General features: G+C 43.8%; 1 protein-coding gene across 4 annotated transcripts in view; it reads right to left on the bottom strand.

Annotated features, from left to right (window-relative positions):
• The window catches only part of NT5DC1 (5'-nucleotidase domain containing 1), a 243,109-nt gene that overhangs the window by 108,707 nt on the left and 114,838 nt on the right, over positions 1-19,564 (bottom strand). The gene's annotated exons all lie outside the window — the stretch shown is intronic.

Raw genomic sequence — 19,564 nt, 5'->3', positions numbered from 1 at the left:
AGGGACCAGAGTGTCCTGACAAATTGGAGGATTGGGCCAAAAGAAATTGGATTAGGTCAACAAGGACAAGTGCAGAGTCCTGCACTTAGGAAGGAAGAATCTCATGCACAGCTACAGGCGGGGGACCAACTGGCTAAGCAGTAGTTCTGCAGAAAAGGACCGGGGGATTACAGTGAACGAGAAGCTGGATATGAGTCAGTGTGCCCTTGTTGCCAAGAAGGCTATTGGGCTGCATTAGTAGGAGCATTACCAGCAGATCAAGGGAAGTGATTATTCCCCTCTGTTCGGCACTGGTGAGACCACATTTGGAGTATTGCATCCACATCTGGGGTCCCCCCCCCCACACTACAGAAGAGATGTGGACGAATTGGAGAGAGTCCAGTGGAGGGTAACAAAAATTATTAGGGGGATGAGGGACATGACTTACAAAGAGAGGCTGAGGGAGCTGGGCTTATTTAGTCTGGAGAAGAGAAGAGTGAGGGGGGATTTGATAGCAGCCTTCAACTACCTGAAGTGGGTTCCAAAGAGGATGGAGCTCAGCTGTTCAAAGTGCTGGCAGATGACAGACCAAGAAGCAATCATCTCAAGTTGCAGTGAGGGAGGATTAGATTGGATATTAGGAAAAACTTTTTCACTAGGAGGGTGGTGAAGCACTGGAATGGGTTACCCAGTGAGGTGGTGGAATCTCCATCCTTAGAGGATTTTAAGGCCCAGCTTGACAAAGCCCTGGCCGGGATGATTTAGTTGGGGTTGGTCCTGCTTTGAGCTGGGGATTGGACTAGATGACCTCCTGAGGTCTCTTCCAACCCTAATCTTCTATGATTCTAAGAATGAAATTTCCTAATGAGACCTTTAAATCTCCCTATGTCTGGTGTATTTATCTTCAGTTGCTAGCAGTCAGCTAAGAGGTCCATCTGGTATAAAACTGGTGCAACCAAAAATATATAGGCAGAAATGTTTATATCAAAGTTGAATATTCTTGGTCCCTGTCCATTTGAGCTATAGTCATGTCCCTTCAACCTCTTTTCTTGTGTGTGCATTCTTATATCATTACACAGCATGTGTATGTGTGATTCTAAAACATTTAACATGCAAGATTTTACCTATTCAACATTTTGTCTGCTGCTCATGCAGTCCTGTGATGTCTTATTGGAAATAGGGAAGTCAATTTCCCAAGCACAAGCTATTTGAAAGTGAATTTCAGAATCTCATCTTTTATCTGCAATGTGTTGTTACTGCCACCTAGTGAGCAGTATATGCATTTCACCAGGAAAAACTGACAAAGTGTAATCATCTAAGGCCTGGTCTACACTAGGCGTTTATGTCGAAGTTAGCGCCGTTACATCGAATTAACCCTGCACCCGTCCACACTGCGATGCTATTTAGTTCGACATAGAGGTCTCTTTAATTCGACTTCTGTACTCCTCCCCGACGAGGGGAGTAGCGCTAAATTCGACATGGCCATGTCGAATTAGGCTAGGTGTGGATGGAAATCGACGCTAATAGCTCCGGGAGCTATCCCACAGTGCACCACTCTGTTGACGCTCTGGACAGCAGTGCGAGCTCGGATGCTCTGACCAGCCACACAGGAAAAGCCCCGGGAAAATTTGAATTTGAATTCCTTTTCCTGTCTGGCCAGTTTGAATCTCATTTCCTGTCTGGACATCGTGGCGAGCACAGCAGCACTGGCAACGATGCAGAGCTCTCCAGCAGTGATGGCCGTGCAGTCTGTGAATAGAAAGAGGGCCCCAGCATGGACTGATCGTGAAGTCTTGGATCTCATCGCTGTGTGGGGCGATGAGTCCGTGCTTTCCGAGCTGCGATCCAAAAGAAGGAATGCAAAGATCTACGAGAAGATCTCTAAAGACATGTCAGAGAGAGGATACAGCCGGGATGCAACGCAGTGCCGCGTGAAAATCAAGGAGCTGAGACAAGGCTACCAGAAGACCAAAGAGGCAAACGGACGCTCCGGATCCCATCCCCAGACATCCCGTTTCTACGAGGCACTGCATTCCATCCTCGGTGCGGCCGCCACCACTACCCCACCAGTGACCGTGGACTCTGAGGATGGGATAGTGTCCACGGCCGGTTCCTCGGACATGTTAGGGGACGGGGAAGATGAGGAAGGAGATGAGGAGGGCGAGGCAGTCGGCAGCGCTCCCAACGCTGATTTCCCCGACAGCCAGGATCTCTTCATCACCCTTACAGAGATCCCCTACGAAGCGTCCCCAGCCGTTACCCCGGACACAGAATCTGGGGAAGGATCAGCCAGTAAGTGTTGTAAACATCTAAACATTTATTTTTAACAAAACAGGAATATTAACAATTAAAAGAATGGGTTGTTCATGATTAGTGTGCCCTAGGCGCTTAACGGTTTAGTCATGGGCAGTGCAAGTTTTGAAAAAAAATCTAGCAATGTCCGGTTTTCAGTGATTGTCCTGCACAAGCCGCTCTACTGTTTATTCCCTGCTACTGCAGCTACAGTAAAATGCGGTCTATATGTCCGGGGATAGAGCAATAATCCTCCTGGGACATCTCGATGAAGCTCTCCTGGAGGTAATTTGAAAGCCGTTGCATGAGGTTCCTGGGGAGAGCGGCCTTATTGGGTCCTCCAAAGTACGACACGTTGCCGCGCCACGAGACTATCAAGTACTCGGGAATCATTGCTCTGCACAGCAGGGCGGCATACGGCCCTGGTCTTTGGAGGCTTTCCCGGAGCATTCTCTCTCTGTCGCTCTCAGAGATCCTCATCAGGGTGATGTCGCCCATGGTGACCTGCTTTGAATTAGGTAGGGGAATGTTAGTGTTGGGACTGCTTTCCCGTTCCTTTACAGAACTGTAACCACTGGTTTGTAGCCACGCGGTGGAGGCAGGAGAGGGGCAGCCGAAAGGGATTGTTCCCGGGGACAGCCGCGAGGGGGTGGGACAGGGGCAGAGTTCCCGCTTGCCGGATTGCTGGCTGCAGGAACTGACATAGCTTTAAATGTGAAATGAGGCCAGTGGTAATATAAAAGTTTTAAACTGCCACAAGTGTACGGCTTACCATGTCTGCCTGCAACAGAAATTCCGTTGTGCTGCCCCGCTTCTCAAATGTGCTGTGCAAGACCCCAGGCACTGAATGCGAAGGCCGAGAATTCGACCTTGTGCTGAGTGCGCATGTGATAGGTGCTGTGCATGGTCTTGTTCACAGAGAAAGACTATGTTCTTTGTTCACAACTACATTTATCTTTCTGAGGAATTCACTCCCTTTTTCCCATTTCCACAGCCCCATCTGCGACTGTCTCACAACCTAGCCTGGAATCACACTCCCAGAGGCTAGCGCGGATTAGGCGTAGGAAGAAGAGGACACGGGAGGACACGTTCTCTGAGCTTATGGCCTGTTCCCAAGCCCAGGCAGCACAGCAGACCCAGTGGCGGGAGAACTTGACCCGAATGCACCAAGCCAACATGGATCGGGAGGAGAGGTGGCGGCAGGAAGACCAGCAGGCGACTCAAACGCTGCTTGGACTACTGAGGGAGCAAACGGACACGCTCCGGCGCCTTGTGGATGTTCTGCAGGAACGGAGGCAGGAGGACAGAGCCCCGCTGCAGTCCATCTCTAACCGCCCTCCCCCGCCACCAAGTCCCATACCCACCTCACCCAAAGTGCAGAGAAGGAGAGGCGGCAGAGTCCCTGCTAACTCTCACTCCACCCCTGCAGAGAGCTCTAGTAGCAGAAGGCTCTCATTTCCCAAAATTTGAAAAGTTCTTTCCTTCCCGCCTGACACAAGCCCCCGTCCAAGTTTCACCTCCCAATGCCATGTGTAGTTGATAATAAAAAATATGTTTCTGTTAACTACTGTTTCAATCATGTTCTTTCGGAGGAGGAGGGGAAAGGGGGTTGGTAATTGGACAGGACAGTCACCTTTGGCAGGGTACATAGTCGGGGGCAGGCACAGCAGCAGGGCACATACACAGTGCAGTGATGCAGTGACTAGTTACCCTGGTTAGTCTGGGAGGTTGTTTTCATGTTATGTTGGGGGGGGGTGGGTTGCTCTGTGACTTTGTGGCGGGGGAGGGCAGTTACAGATCTTAAGCGCCGGTCCTTAGGCAGGATCACAGAGCCACACAGCAGGGGATCTGTAACCGTCCTCCCCCTGCCACAAAGTCACATAGACCCCCCATACACACAGTCCCGATCAGGAGGGGTGACAGGCTCCGTTGAAACAACCATCCCACCGCAGCGGAGCCTGTCAATCCTTGAGTTTAGAAGCTGCATTCGTGTCACTACACTACCCCGCTCCGCACCACAGTCTGCGTCCCAGTTTTAAAAAATTCCCGCGAAAACAGTATTAAAGAAAACGGTGTGCTTTAACAAAGTAGAACTATTTTTATTTCGAAACGTGTGTTGGAAGGGGGGTGAAGGGGTATGTAACTGGATAGGATAGTCAACATTAACTGGGTAAAGAAACGGGGGCAGGTTTAGCTTCTCAGTACACAAACTGAAGTCACAGGTTACCCTGCTCACTCAGGAACTTTGCTTTCAAAGCCTCCCGGATGCACAGCGCTTCCCGCTGGTCTCTTCTAATCGCCCGGCTGTCTGGCTGTGAGTAATCAGCAGCCAGTCTATTTTCCTCAACCTCCCACCCCGCCATAAAGGTCTCCCCCTTGCTCTCACAGAGATTGTGGAGCACACAGCAAGCTGCTATAACAATGGGGATATTGGTTTCGCTGAGATCACAGCGAGTCAGTAAGCTTCTCCATCTCCCCTTGAGACGGCCAAAAGCACACTCCACCACCATTCTGCACTTGCTCAGCCGGTAGTTGAAGAGTTCTTTTTCAGTGTCCAGGGCGCCAGTATAGGGCTTCATGAGCCAGGGCATTAGCGGGTAGGCTGGGTCCCCGAGGATGACTATAGGCATCTCCACATCCCCAACAGTTATTTTGTGGTCCGGGAAGTAAATACCTTGTTGCAGCCGTCTAAACAGACCAGAGTTCCTGAAAACACGAGCGTCATGAACCTTGCCCGGCCATCCCACGTAGATGTTGGTAAAACGTCCCCTGTGGTCCACCAGTGCTTGCAGCACCATGGAAAAGTAGCCCTTTCGGTTAATGTACTGGCTGGCCTGGTGGTCCGGTGCCAGGATAGGGATGTGAGTTCCATCTATGGCCCCACCGCAGTTTGGGAATCCCATCGCTGCGAAGCCATCTATGATCGCCTCCACGTTTCCAAGGGTCACTACCTTTGGCAGCAGTACATCAACGATTGCCTTCGCTACCTGCATCACAACAACCCCCACGGTAGATTTGCCCACCCCAAACTGGTTCGCGACTGACCGGTAGCTGTCTGGCGTTGCAAGCTTCCAGAGGGCTATGGCCACTCGCTTCTGTACACTCAGTGCAGCTCGCAAGCGGGTGTCACTGCGCTTCAGGGCAGGGGACAGCAACTCACAAAGTTCCAGGAAAGTTCCCTTCCGCATGCGAAAGTTTCGCAGCCACTGGGATTCATCCCAGACCTGCAGCACTATGCGGTCCCACCACTCAGTGCTTGTTTCCCGTGCCCAGAATCGCCGTTCCACGGCATCAACATGACCCATTGCCACCATGATGTCCTCGGCGCTGGGTCCCCTGCTTTCTGAGAGGTCTGTGCTACTCTCAGACTTCAGGACATCACTGCGGTGCCGTAGCCTCCTCGCCTGACTTTTCTGCATCTACCTCAGGGAAACCTTTATGATAAGCTGCGAGGCATTGAGAGCGACCACAACTGCAGCGATGGTCGCAGCGTGCTCCATGCTCGCAGTGCTGTGGCGTCCGCGCTGTCAATGACTGGAAAAGCGCGCGAACTGATTTCCCGCCGGCGCTTTCAGGGAGGGAGGGCGGGAGTGATGGACGGATGACGACAGTTACCCAAAAGCACCCTCGACTCATTTTGTTACCCAGAAGGCATTGCCGGCTACACCCAGAATTCCAATGGGCAGAGGGGACTGCGGGAACTGTGGGATAGCTGACCACAGCGCACCGCTTCGAATGTAGACGCTTTCACCGTTAGTGTGGACGCACAAAGTCGAATTACTGTCCTTCAGATTTGGGGACAACTTATACCTTCAAGTCAGTGGCACTGCTATGGGTACCCGCATGGCCCCACAGTATGCCAACATTTTTATGGCTGACTTAGAACAATGCTTCCTCAGCTCTCGTCCCCTAGTGCCCCTCCTCTACTTGCGCTACATTGATGACAACTTCATCATATGGACCCACGGAAAGGAGGCCCTTGAAGAATTCCACCTGGACTTCAACATTTTCCACCCCACCATCAACCTCAGTCTGGACCAGTCCACACAAGAGATCCACTTCCTGGACACTACAGTACAAATAAGTGATGGTCACATAAACACCACCCTATACCGGAAACCTACTGACCGCTATACGTACCTACATGCCTCCAGCTTCCATCCAAGACACATCATACGATCCATTGTCTACAGCCAAGCCCTAAGATACAACCGAATTTGCTCCAACCCCTCAGACAGAGACAAACACCTACAAGATCTTTATCATGCATTCGTAAAACTACAATACCCACCTGGGGAAGTGAGGAAACAGATTGACAGAGCAAGACGGGTACCCAGAAATCACCTACTACAGGACAGGCCCAACAAGGACAATAACAGAACACCACTGGCCATCACATACAGCCCCCAGCTAAAACCTCTCCAGCGCATTATCCACGATCTACAACCTATCCTGGAAAATGATCCCTCACTCTCACAGACCTTGGGAGGCAGGCCAGTCCTCGCTTACAGACAACCCCCCAACCTGAAGCAAATACTCACCAGCAACTACACACCACACCACAGAAACACCAACCCAGGAACCTATCCCTGTAGCAAACCTCGTTGCCTACTCTGTCCCCATATCTACTCTGGCAACAGCATCAGAGGACATAACCACATCAGCCACACCATCAGGGGCTCATTCACCTGCACATCCACTAATGTCATATATGCCATCATGTGCCAGCAATGCCCCTCTGCCATGTACATTGGCCAAACCGGACAGTCCCTCCGCAAAAGAATAAATGGACACAAATCGGACATCAGGAATGGTAACATACACAAGCCAGTAAGTGAACACTTCAATCTCCCTGGTCATTCTATTACAGATTTAAAAGTCACTGTCATTGAACAAAAAAACTTCAGAAACAGACTTCAAAGAGAAACAGCAGAACTAAAATTCATTTGCAAATTCAACACCATTAATCTGGGCTTGAATAGGGATTGGGAGTGGCTGGCTCACTACAGAAGCAGCTTTTCCTCTCCTGGAATTGACACCTCCTCATCTATTATTGGGAGTGGACTACATCCACCCTGATTGAATTGGCCTTGTCAACACTGGTTCTCCACTTGTGAAGTAACTCCCTGCTCTCCATGTGTCAGTATATAATGCCTGCATCTGTAGCTTTCACTCTATGCATCCGAAGAAGTGAGGTTTTTACTCACGAAAGCTTATGCCCAAATAAATCTGTTAGTCTTTAAGGTGCCACCAGACTCTTTGTTGTTTTTGTAGATACAGACTAACACGGCTACCCCCTGATACTTGTCCTTAGTGTGGAAACACACGTTCAACTTTGCAATATCGATTCCAAAAATTCGATGCAAGTAAAATCGAACTACTCTCGTAGTGTAGACAAGGCCTAAGGAGAGCAAAAGTCTCCCAGATATGAGGAGCCCTGGCTATCCCAAGGACTGCCACTCTCTCTGTGGCCTTCCACAACAGCTGAATTAATCTGGGTCTATGGGGCTGAGAGTGTTCAAGTGAAGCTCATGGGGGTTCTTATGAAAAAGTCCTAAAGAATGTAATAATGTTGAAACTAACAGAGTTATATAGACACTACTCTAAAAAGAACTATGTAACATAATAGTGAATGGTTTCAGAGTGATAGCTGTGTGAGTCTGTATCAGCAAAAAGAACAGGAGTACTTGTGGCACCTTAGAGACTAACAAATTTATTTAAGCATAAACTTTTGTGGGCTAAAACCCACTTCATCAGATGCACGCAGTGGAAAATACAGTAGGAAGATATATATATATATATATATATATATATACACACACACAGAGAACATGAAAAAATGGGTGTTGCCATGCCAAATATAATTAGAGTGATCAGTTAAGGTGGACTATTGTCAGCAGGAGAAAAAAATCTTTTGTAGTAATAATCAGGATGGCCCATTTCCAACAATTGACAAGAAGATGTGAGTAACAGTAGCGGGAATAGTTCTACTTTATGTAATGACCCATCCACTCCCAGTCTTTATTCAAGCCTAATTTAATGGTGTCTATTTTGCAAATTAATTCCAATTCAGCTTGTTATTGAAGTTTTTTTGTTGTAGTATTGCCACTTTTAGGTCCGTAATTGAGTGGCAATACTACAACAAAAGCGGGCGGGCAGTGGCGGGGAGGCAGGTGAGCCGGCGGTGGGGGAGGGAGGCTGAGGAGGTGAACGGGCGGCAGGGGGTGAATGGGTGAACTGAAGGGGGTGGGGGGATGACGAGCTGAGCGGGTGGGCAGTGGTAGGGGGACAGGTGAGCCGGCGGTGGAGGAGGCGAGCAGGTGGCGGGGGCTGAGTAGGCGAGCCGGGGGGTGGTGAGGGGATGATGAGCCAAGTGGGCGGGCAGTGGCGGGGGGGTTTTATATTTGTGGGGGGGCTGAGGAGGTGAGCGGTGAGTCAGTGGCTGACCTGTTCTACTGATCTTGTCTCTCATAAAAATTGGTCCTTTTTGCTGCTTTTCTCAAGGCTGGGGGTTGTCCCAGTGCTACAAAGAGGGTGTTCCCAAAGGAAGGTATTTGCTTCTAACCCCTGAGGCCATCAGTATGTCTGCTCTTCTCTAGTCAGCCCACTTGACAAGTTTGATTGTCCTTGGTCTGGCTCCAATCCCCCCTCCAAGGGTTGCGGCTGTCTGGAGGTGCCTGCCTTCCACACCTTCCTCATTCACACCTCCTTCATTCAACAGGGCAATTGATTACGAAGTGGGGGGAAGATCTTATTCCACTTCAAGCAAAAAGACATTTTTCTTTTACCTTCATTATACTACCTTAGGGGCCCGCTATAACAAAATACCAAGGTTCAATACCCCTGTTTCAGCAGGGCGGTGCTGGGGAAGGAGAGTTTGTTTCCGTGGGGTGGGCATCGCTGGGGGAAGGGGGTTGTTTCTGCAGGGCCGGGGGGGCACTGGGGTGGAGCGGGGCGTTTCAGGGGGGCTGGGCGGCGCGGAGTGTGTGTGTGTGTGTGTATTTCGGGGGCGGGGGGGAGAACAGTGGGTTTCGGCCCTCAGCTGTTTTCTTTGGAGTAATATGGCCCTCGCTGCTTTACGAGCTGTGCAGGTCTGGATTAAAGTTTTACCACAAGGGTACTTTGCCTTGAGCCCTGAAGTCTGTCAAACTCTGGCTTGATGAACCACCAGAGGGAGCAAGTTCCACATCAGAGAGCGCGCTTCGACTGAAAAAAGACCCTACTTACTAACAGAATGTCATCTTTTTTAATCCAAGATGAGAGTTCAGACCCAAATTGTGTGAGCCAATCTGAAATCATTGGGAAAGTGCAATGACATGAGTTTCTACACTTTGAAAGGAATAAGGAAATGCTTAAATGAGACGCCCTGCAGCTCTAGAATAAGTTAAGATGTCATAGAATATCAGGGTTGGAAGGGACCTCAGGAGGTCATCTAGTCCAATCTCCTGCTCAAAGCAGGACCAATCCCCAACTAAATCATCCCAGCCAGGGCTTTGTCAAGCCTGACCTTAAAAACCTCTAAAGAAGGAGATTCCACCACCTCCCTAGGTAACCCATTCCAGTGCTTCACCACCCTCCTAGAGAAAAAGTTTTTCCTAATATCCAGTCTAATCCTCCCCCACTGCAACTTGAGAAACTTGTTCTTTCATCTGCTACACAGTCTAGATCCATCCTCTTTGGAACCCCCTTTCAGGTAGTTGAAAGCAGCTATCAAATCCCCCCTCATCCTTCTCTTCTGCAGACTAAACAATCCCAGTTCCCTCAGCCTCTCCTCATAAATCATGTGCTCCAGCCCCCTAATCATTTTTGTTGCCCTCCGCTGGACATCATTCTTGTAGTGTGGGGCCCAAAACTGGACACAGTACTCCAGATGAGGCCTCACTAGAGGGGAATGATCATGTCCCTCGATCTGCTGGCAATGCCCCTACTTATAGCCCCTACTGTGCTCCAATGCAAACCGTATAGGTGAACTGTTTAGATGGCTTATTGCTTATGCTAATATCCAGACTAAATTTAAAACCACAATTCACTCAGGTCCAATGTGGGCCTATATTTCTACACACTCCATTGCCCTTTTTTTCTCTCCAGTGGGAAAAAATGAAAATAAAATGTGAAAGAATAGGATTTTTCCCACCAAAATAAAATTTGTAAAAAAATAAAAAATGTTGCAAGTGTTTTGTTGAAAAGTTAGAAATTTCAGGTGAAATGAAAAAATAATAATTTATTTTAAATATTTTTCATGAACACTTTTTTTTAAAATCAAATTACCTAGATAAGTAAATCATATGAAATTCTGTGTGGTTCACAGAGTACAACATAGTGAAAAATGTAAAGTCTTTGGTAGCCTCAAATTTGTTACAGTCCTCAAAGCTGAGCTCCAGAACTTTAGGTATAACTGCCAACCTATGATTATAAATTCTAAAAGAGTTGGCCAGAAGAGGGTTCAATAAATCTATTAAATAGTTACACAGATGTCTTGTGCTTGACAGCTAAAAATCTCATGTTAGCAATAATTTAAGTCATTGAAAAGTGTCAAAACATACTCTTGTAGAGTCAGTGATCTACTACACTGTAATGTCACAGAAAAATAAAATAGTTTAAAAATAAAACTTCTCTGTCAACTGTTGATCTCTATTCTTCCTCCCAAAATGTTAAAAGCAAGATTTACCCATCTGTATCTTGTTAAACTGGAGTTATACTTTTCTTTATCTAATTTTCCAGAAAGTCAAACACCAGCAAAACCAACAAATATCTGGAGGAAATTCATTCAGATGCCTTGCACTGTTTATAGCAATGAATACTTATGACAGGATAGAAGAATTACACTGCACACCATCTGTACTACTTTGTGCTCTAGCCTGTGCGTAATGTCTGATCAAAATTGAATGCAGGCCACCCAAATCCATGAAAAGTACTGTACGATATATAATATACAGTACTGGAAATGAAGGAGATTTAATGGCGTTCCAAATACAGTAGAAGCAATTGACTAGTAGTGTTATTGATATTATAGTAGCACACAGAGGCTCCTATTAGGATCATAGCATGGCTTTGATAGCCACTGTATGAACTCATAGAAAAACAACAGTCCCTGCCCCAAAGAGTTTATTAGCAAACGTGCGATGAGAAGCAAAACATGAGTGTCAGAAACAAACAGAAACAATGAGGGAAGAGAACAAGGTTAACAGTGAAAGACAACATATGGTACAGTATATATCCAGGTGCACAGCCAGATGGATTGAACCAATTAAACATTTATAACAATAACATAATCAGAATTCCCTATTGGCCATTATTATGCCTGAATTCTTACTGCCTAAAGACCAAATCATTTTTTTTTTCTCAAAGTAATGCAGAAGAAAATAATGCTGGCATATAAGTACACCACCCAATGCTGTAGTAAGTTAAGTGGTTCAAACACAGGCTAATGTCCAGGAGATGGCCTAGACATTTATTGGCACAAGATGGCCAATAAATAAATAAATAAAAATAAATTTGAACAGAGGCAAACACTGCATGGCCTTCTGGGAAACACTGCACTCTATATTATTATTATTTATTAGGAATCTGCTGCTGGCAGCAGACGCCCAAATTCCAGTATGTGTCTCACTATTTCTAGCCCCTTCTCCAAAATCATCCATACACATAATGATTACAAACAGCATCTGTTTTCCTTTCGTGATGCAGGACGACTGGATAGGCTGTATTGCTAAACTGCCCAGATTTTTGTGCACAAGTTACAGCAGCACTTAAACTAACAATGAGATTGCTGTTGGCTACTACAAAGCCTTAGAAGGGGAGCGCAGAGCATAAATAAGGAGTTCTCAGACTCTTCCCAAAGACCACATATCTATTCCTCCTATTTGTGGTTCCATGATTTAAGTGGTCTGTAGGACCACTGTTGGGGTCATGCTATGTTATGGCAGATTGACATTTTTTACTTTCATTTGGCCTTATCAGCCACATCTGTATTAGCTTGAGAAGCTGTTCTTCACTACATGCAGGTCACACGAACACAGCTTTAATTTCCAGGTTCTCATTACTCAGTGCGTAATGACAATGTCTCAACTGCCCTAATGGAACTATTCATCTCCTTCGGTCTCTCTCTACAGTCTATCTTCTCTTCGGCCTCCTGACTTATTCAGCAGTATCTACATATTAGTTTTTTTATTTACCCCACTTTTTCTTAGCCATCAACTGGACATATTCCCAAGCATGCACTCATTGGACAGATTATCCAAAAAGTAAGTCTGGAGGTAATTACCTAGAAGGGAAACCAACTAATAAGATTTCCTTTTCCTTTGAATCTTTAATACTTACATTAGTTCTTAAGTCTGTGGACTCAACTTTCAAAGATTTACTAAACTAGAGGTTCACTCTCTTAGGAGTGCTTTGATTCAGCACTCTCAGTCTACTCAACCCTCTCCCCAAATGCCTTCCACAGGGAGGAAATGTAGAACATGGAAACTACCACCTGTTCATTTACCTACAATAAATGTAATTGAAAAAAGTTTTAGATGTTCTTTCCTGCCTTACAGCTAAAGACATGATGGCAGGGTCTGCAGTCCAGGATTATTTTAATTCCACTCAAACCAGGTAATGTGGGTCTTTGGAAGAAAAGTGGATTTTAAGGATCTGGCAGTATATGCCTAAATGGAAGAAATGCCACCCTGATTTCATAAATGCAGTGACTTTTTTTTCTAGTGTTAGCCCCTCCGAGGTCATTGTAATTAAGAAGCTTTATCTGACCTGACTGGATCAACTTATTAGATGTCAGATCACTGCACGTGCTCCTTTTAAGCTTTCAGAACAGACTCTCTGGAATCTGCACACACTGTTCAAATCCAGCAGTGCCGTCACTGGCTCCTTAGTGGAACAATTCTTTCCAGCAGTTTCACATACCAGATAGGTCTAGTAGTTCAACTGTCAAACTCCCAGAGACCACTGAATTTTTGGCAGCTTCGCGGGTCTAAGATCTTTCCTGTTTGGTTTTATTCAAAGCCCAATAAAGCAAATAGTTTGTGCAAAGACACAGGCAACTTAAAGGGATTTCAGTTTTGGTATTCTCCCCCTCCTCCTTGTTTTTGTTTTCCTCCTCTCCCTCAATCTGATGGTTGTTATCCTTAGCTGATTGGAAGTAACCATTTCCCTCTGGAATAGGCATTAATGCCATTTATTGGCTTTCATGCTGGAAACAAGAGGCATCCCATATCCCAAAGGTCTTATTTCATGCTGTTTCAAAATTTACCAGCAGAGCAGTTCAAATCATTTTCTACAGCCTCATCTGAGTTATAAACTTGACATTCTTTTATAATATTACTGACCTGGCTTCACTACAGATTTTTTTGACAATTATTACTATCCATAAAGCAAATGATTAAATTCCTATAATAGTGATAAGCTGGGAGATCAATTGTCAGGAAATTAATCATTTTTATCATAAATGTTCCACATTTTACAAACATCAAAAAATAATACGTTCCTAACACGTTTAGATCCTACATATACCACTGAGGTCCTTTTTGTCTTCTATGTCCTCTTAATTTTTCTGAGAGCTAATAATATGAAACTAGAGTTGATTCCTTTACTTTGAAATACAACTAGAGTAATACAGCAGCTAGCACATTGAAAAAAAAAGGATAAAGACAGCTGCCTCAGTTTCCCCAGATCCTGTTTTAGTTCAATGTTGTTTGTTTAACCACTAATATAGTTAAGAGCAGTGTGGTGCTCCCATTATGCCCCACATTTTCAGATGTTTGTAAGTGTGGCCATAATTCATTCCCAGTTTAAATTTAGCAAACAAGATATTTGCTTAAGAAGCATTTTTTTCTTACTAAAATAAAGCAGTTTAGCTGTTTTCAAGTTACATTAATGCAAGAAAAAGTAATAGCTTCATTTGTGATTCATAAAATTTTAATCTAAAAACGTGGTTTACATCCAAATCTTTCATAAAATATTTCATGGGGATTCTTAGTAATTTTGCCCTGTCGAGCTAAGGATATATAGAGGATATCAAAGTAATGCTAATTACTCCTTAATGATATATAATCAATATTTTGTCAACTACTGATTCTATGCAGATTAGGCAAATAACCTGCAGACTGAAAAGAGAATGAATCTAAGAAATGGGAGAAAAATGCAGACCTCTGAGATCATCTTCTACTCCATCCCCAGAAGTCCTAAAGCATTCACTAACAGGATTCACTCAAGAGCAGCAGAAAACTTTTCCTGGGGTCAAAAATGAGATGTTGGAGTGTAAACCTTCAATTTTTCTTTTCTAGACCTGGTAAGAATTGTCCTCCCTTAGTTGGCAATGACTAGGATGTAGCGACTGTGCGGAGACACTCAGACCCCTAAAAAAAGAGGCAAGAAGAGTGCCTGGTGTTTCCAGAGAAATCCTGGTCACTGGACAACTTACAAGTGGCACTAAAGTAAGCTCTGTTCATGTCAGCCTTTACATGACAGATGATGATAGCCAAGAACTGTGGTTACCCTCAGGACTCCATTCGGGGCCTGGAAAATATCCTGGAAACACAAATATGAAATACTATTGACAGATTTCTTGGTTTTAGCAGTGAAAAGAAAATCCCTAGCATCCCTGGTAATGTAGAAAAAGCTCCAGTTACTGAAAACAAACCCTTTTTATATTAATGAAATCTGCACCAAACAAACCCCATTTGAGTGCTGCTTCAGACAGGAACAAAGGCCTCGGTTCTTTCTTCCTTCCTCCCGCCTTTTTTGATATCAGGAAATCTAGAATTCCAAATCACTTAATCAAGTATTCTCAGTCGTTCCTTTCTAAAATGTGTGTGCAAATATGTTTGCACTTTTGAAAAGCATGTTATTGTATGTAACCCATTTGTAATCAAGAAATTAGAGTCAATTATTTGCACTGATGTGTCTTTTCTGAAAACTGTTTTGGTTTCCAATAACGTTTTTCTTTGTATTCATTTTCTGTACCTACTGGTGGACTCAACTGTACCTTCCCACAGAAAATTCCGCAGTAGGGAGCAGAAAGCCTAGTAATTCTTCAGGGGCCACAGAGAAGGCAAAAGTAAAGTCTACGAGTCCAGTGGGACACAGAGTAGTTCTGCCATCAGCCATACAGAGCTTGGAATCTCTCCCCCTGAACATACACACACTCTGAAGAGAAGCAGAGAGTGCTCACGAATTAATGTTGTATGAACCCTTAGTCAGATAATCACTGGGAGGGGCGTGTGGAAGCATCCTTCAGAGAGTTGAATGGCTCCTCTTGCAAATTTCCCTGGAACAATAGGAGGAGCTCTGTGTGATATGGAAGCAGGGAGGAGTTCACTCCCTTCCATAACCCTACTTCCCACCTTTCTCTCCCAAATTTTTATCCCCTCCATTCATATTTGCAAAGGGGAGAATAAACTTCTAGATTTTATTAGCAAACCTCCAAAACCTCTCTGGCTAAACATTTGAATGAACCAATTAAATGACTCCCTCTCCTCACCATTTAGTGTAAGAGAGAAACAACAAATTGCAGCAGTGTGCCACCGATGGAAACTTTTCCCAGACATGAGAGATGTTTTGATTTCACAGAAAAATAAAAACTATATTCTTATATATTCTTAGTAACTAGATCCGCTTATTTACAAAGTTACTTGGTCTGCTAGAATTGTGATCCGTTGGTTCTTGTTAGTCAAACTGACTATAATCAATTTTATATCTTTTCTCCCTTCTTACAAAGTAAATGGGTCAACAAGTTGGCCTCCTAAGGCACTTTTCAAGATGGATAAAAAAGCCACCACACTTCCAAGTGAAATCATCATCTGCTACATGTGGGCCACCAAATAGCCAAAGAAAATAAAAATGAATGAAGTCCTCCTAGACAAATGATATCTCAGTGGCTCTGTAATTGTTACTGAACTGTGTTATGCTACCATAATATTTTCTTACACTGACTTTGCTGACAGCCTCTCTCTTTATGACTCAGAACAGTATACCGTACATACATTATTTAAAATAACATTCTTACTTGTTTGGTCATAAATTGCACACCACCACCCAAACCTCCTTCTTTAAGAGGTGAATGGTTGATTGAAACTAGGCTTTGACTATGCAGAACACCTAGAATGTGTCACAAGCTTTGCAAGCTTTTTAATTTGTACTGCAGAGCACCATCTATTGTGTAACAGATACAGCTATCCACTTTGAGGCTAGAGAGCTTACAGCGGCGCAGCTGTACTGATGCATACCCACTGAGCAGCAGTAGTTATGTAGGTGGGAGAAATTTTCCCACCAACCTAGCGCTGTCCACATTGGTGCTTATGTCAGCAAAACATATGTCGTTCGGGGGGGGAGGGGGAGAAGGAGGAGGGGGACGTGCTGATGTAAGTGGTAGTGTAGACATAGCCTTAGTTAGTTAACTAGATTTCAGTTTAAAAGAAGGGCACCCATTCAAATCTCTAGACCACCCTTTATATATATTTTAAAATATTAGTCCTCTAGGAAATATAAAACTTTGGTAAAGAAATCAGTGTATTATTTTGGACAACAATTATAATTGCAGTATACTAGGCTTAGACCACAGATAAAATTTCCCAAAGCACCTAAGTTACTTAGGAGCCTAAACCCCATGTCCAAAAATGATTTAGGTACTTAGGGCCCCATGTCTCATTATACTTAGGATCCTAAATGCCTAAGGGACAGATTTTTAAAAGATATTTAGGCACCTAGTGGGATTTTCAAAAGCACTAGAACCTTAAAACTCATTGATTTCAATGGGAGTTAGGTGCCTAGGCGCTTTTGACAATCCCACTAGGTGCCCAAATACCTTTTAAAATTTGGCTCTAAATGTCTTTTGGAAAGTCTTAATCACTTTGAAAAATTTTACCCTCTTTTTTTTTTTTAAATCCCAACTCTAACACATATTTCAAACATACTTCCCCAAGATATCTAATGTTATTTGTACAAGTTATCTGTCAGAAAGAGTAGATTTATCAATTCTGATTAACAGAGCTGTACTTTGGGTAGGGCAAATCAGGACGATCACTCTGGGCCCTGCGCCACTGGTCAGCATGGTTGGTCCCGGAAGAGATGAATCTGTCACCTCCACTCCTGGCCCCCCTGCTCCAGGCCCTGCGCTTTGGGGGGGCCCCACAGGTGGTGCGATTGGCCGGCGCAATCGGTCCCAGAAGAGACGAATCCGTCACTTCTGCCCCGGGCCCCACACCTGCCCCTATGGATGGCCCTGCTAATGAAAATAACAAAATCAAGACTATGAGGCCCCAGGTATTGGGTTTTTTTATGGGGGGGGGGGGGATGTTAATCTAAGCAAATCCAATATTTGATTCTCTCTTATTTTACTTTTATTTTTACAAAAATGTGATTTTAATAAATACTATTTCAAAAAAAATATTATTTCTTTGAACTATGATCAGATGTCTTATTTCTTTACTAACTTAATTTTTGAGAGATCAAATCCATGGTATTTTCCTCCTTTATTAATAGTTTCTTATTTCTTTTTCTCAAGCTTTACTGGCACATTCATATTGCTGGATGTTTTTAATTCACTGTTGCAAACACTGAGCCCTGAATTTCATGATTAAAATAACCTATACTTTAATTTATGCTTCAGAAAATAGCCATCTTTTTATAATTAAACATAAAATAAATGTTTTTAAACCAATCAAGAGACAAATACTTACTTCTGATGTTCTTATTTCAACTTGAAGCACAGTTTAGCAAGTTTCAGACAAGGATTAAATTCATAAACTCCCAATAACCTAACATAACCACCAAATAATTATAAATCATTTCCAATGTAAATCAATTCAATAAAGTTAAGATTGCTGATTATAAATAATAAAATTTTATTTTTCCCTTTAGAACATTAAATCCCACTAATGACATTTTACCATATGCCATTCAGAATTACAGTGGCATCTGCTGACTATGGAAGTTAGCATTTGTTGTGTCTATGTTCCCATTATAAACGCATCTTTCCACAGGGTTATATGTTGGCTGTGACATGCAGATCCAGGCAGAACATTGGCAAACAAAGTCTCAAAATAAGAGAAGAAGTTTAGGTACTTAATCATATTTCTGTTTAGTATTTGGTCATTTGAAAGTCACAGGGATAAAAACAAAATAGAAGATTTGTGGTTGGACATACTTGTTCATGATCTTATAAAAAAAAATTACAGATATTGGTCCATAATAAGGATTGCTACCTCACTGAGCAAAGGGAGTTAATGTAAAAATTATAGACACCTTATTGCACTTACACAGAATCTTTTCCTTATTTTATCCCTGCAAAGACCCGTCAAGGCAGCCAAGTGTTACCACCATTTTACAGGTAAGTACACGGAGGAACAGAGAAGTTAAGTGATTTATCTAAGGTCACTCAGGAAATTGGTTGGAAAGCCAAAAATAGAACCTGGTGTGTTTTGTGCCAGCCCTGTGCTTTAGCCACACCATTTAAGAACATAAGAAAAGCCATACTGGGTCAGACCAAAGGTCCATCTAGCGGAGTATCTTGTCTTCCAACTTGGCTGGTGCCAGATGCTTCAGAAGGAATGAACGGAACAAGGTAATTATTGAGTGATCCACCCTGCCATCCAGTCTTAGTTTCTGGCAGTCAGAGGTTTAGGGACATGCAGAGCATGGTTCCTGACCATCTTAGCTAATAGCCATTGATGGACTTATCCTCCATGAATTTAACTAGCTCTTTTTTGAGTCCAGTTATACTTTTGGCCTTCACAACATCCCATGGCAATAAGTTCTATAGGTTGACTGTGTGTTCTGTGAAGAAGTACTTCTTTATGTTTGTTTTAACAAGTAGAAGTTTTAACAAGAACAAAGAAGTACTGTTTTGCTGCCTATTAATTTCATTGTGTGACCCCTGGCTCTTGTGTTATGTGAAGGAGTAAATAAAACTTCCTTATTCACTTTCTCCACACAATTCCTGATTTTATAGACCGCTGTCATATCCCTCATTAGTCATCTCTTTTCTAAGATGAATTATCCCAGTCATTTTACTCTTTCCTTGTTTGGAAGCAGTTCAATAACGCTAATCTTTTTTGTTGTCCTTCTCTGTACCTTTTCCACTTCTAATATGGGGCAGCTTGAATTGCATGCACTATTCAAGGTGTGGGCATACTACGGATTTATATCATGGCATTATGATATTTTCTGTCTTATGATCTATCCCTTTCCTAGTGGTTTCTAACATTGTTAGCTTCCAGTAATAGCAGCTACTTTTTATTATTATATTATTATTTTTACAATTGGTTTCATCACTCAACTGAGCACCCATTTAAGGTCA

Source organism: Chrysemys picta, chromosome 3 (assembly GCF_011386835.1).
Source record: "Chrysemys picta bellii isolate R12L10 chromosome 3, ASM1138683v2, whole genome shotgun sequence".
NCBI lineage: Eukaryota > Metazoa > Chordata > Testudines > Emydidae > Chrysemys > Chrysemys picta.
This window is presented reverse-complemented; position numbering and strand designations above follow the sequence as displayed.